This window comes from Loxodonta africana, chromosome 7 (assembly GCF_030014295.1).
Source record: "Loxodonta africana isolate mLoxAfr1 chromosome 7, mLoxAfr1.hap2, whole genome shotgun sequence".
In the NCBI taxonomy this organism is placed as follows: Eukaryota; Metazoa; Chordata; class Mammalia; order Proboscidea; family Elephantidae; genus Loxodonta; species Loxodonta africana.
The window spans coordinates 39,568,405-39,569,838 of record NC_087348.1 but is presented as its reverse complement, the minus strand read 5'-3'; the positions used below and the strand labels follow the sequence as shown (position 1 = coordinate 39,569,838).

The following is a 1,434-nucleotide window of genomic DNA, read 5'->3' as shown; positions in this document are numbered from 1 at the left end:
TTGTCGTAAATATGAAATGTTAGATAATGAGAGAGTTGATGAGTGAAGAGTAGATGCAGATATATTCTTTTTTATGGAGATATAAATATATACAACAAAACATTTGCTAATTCAACAATTTTTACAAGTATAATTCATTGACATTGATTGTGCTCATCATATTGTACAACCATTACCATTACCCTTTTCCAAATTATTCCACCACCATTTACAGAAACTCAGTGCCCCCCTAAGCAGTGACTTCCTCTTTTCCCCACTCCCCCACCCATGGTAACCTCTTATAAGCTTTGGTCTCTATACACTTGCCTATTTCATTTAAGTGAGATTATACAATATTTGTCCTTTCGTACCTGACATATTTCACTCGGCATAATGTTTTCAAGGTTCATCCATGTTGTAGCATGTATGAGTACTTCATTTCTCTTCATGGCTGAGTAATTTTCCATTCTGTGTATATACCATGTTTTATTTATCCTTTCGTCTTTGATGGACATTTCAGTTATTTGCACAGTTGGGCTATTGTGAAATATGGATTGCTTCATGAATTTGCATGTCACAGAGGCCATGCTAATATTCTGTGTATCATTCAAATTTTAGTATATGTGTTGCTGAAGCAAGCACTCATATTATATTTTATATCTATTGACTTTTACAGTGTTAGTGATGTCTTGACTCTCATTTCACAGTATCATTCATTTTTCCCTAGGGCCCACAGCTTAAAAGCTATCCATTTTTTCTATAGCCTGAGAGCTTGGGGGCAGGCAAGACTCATACGAAGCCATCTTTATTAAAGTAGCTTGGGCTCTGCTATCCTTTCTGAGGTTTTGTTAGTTGTCCTGCACCAAGGTTCACAAGGAGCCCTGGTGGTGCAATGCTTCAGCACTGGGCTGCTAACAGAAAGGTCTGCCGTTTGAACCCACCAGCCGTTCCTCAGGAGAAAAGACCTGGCGATCTGTTCCCATAAGGATTACAGCCTAGGAAACCCTACGGGGCAGTTCTATTCTGTTGTATAGGGTTGCTAGGAGTCAGAATCGACTCAGCGACACACAACAACCACCAAGGCTCACACCACCTGGTTTGGTGGGGGATGTGTCTCCTATGAATGGATAGATAACCCCCGCCTTCAGATCTACGCCCATTATGTAGCCCTGGTGCCTCACTTCTGTCAGTGAAAGTCAGCTTCCTTGTGCACTTCTTCTGTTTCTCTCAAGTAGCTGTTTGCAGCTGTTTCCACTACTTCCCAGCCAGAAAAAAAAAAAAAAAGATATTCTCTCAGTTTGCTTCTCACTGGCTTTGGAATTTTATGTGAGAATTCTCAGGATTGGCTTGCCTTCCAGCAGAGCTTTTGAAGAGTCAGGGTACGGCTTACCGTTAGAAGCCTTGCCATCCAACTTCACCCAGAATCTGTTTCTTTTCTCAGCTACCATGTTTTGA

At 40.8% G+C, this 1,434-nt stretch overlaps 1 pseudogene; it reads right to left on the bottom strand.

Moving 5' to 3' along the window:
• Window positions 1–522: 522 nt before the first annotated feature.
• LOC111751253 (U6 spliceosomal RNA) lies at window positions 523–621 on the bottom strand (annotated as a pseudogene).
• Between the last annotated feature and the right edge of the window lie 813 nt (window positions 622–1,434).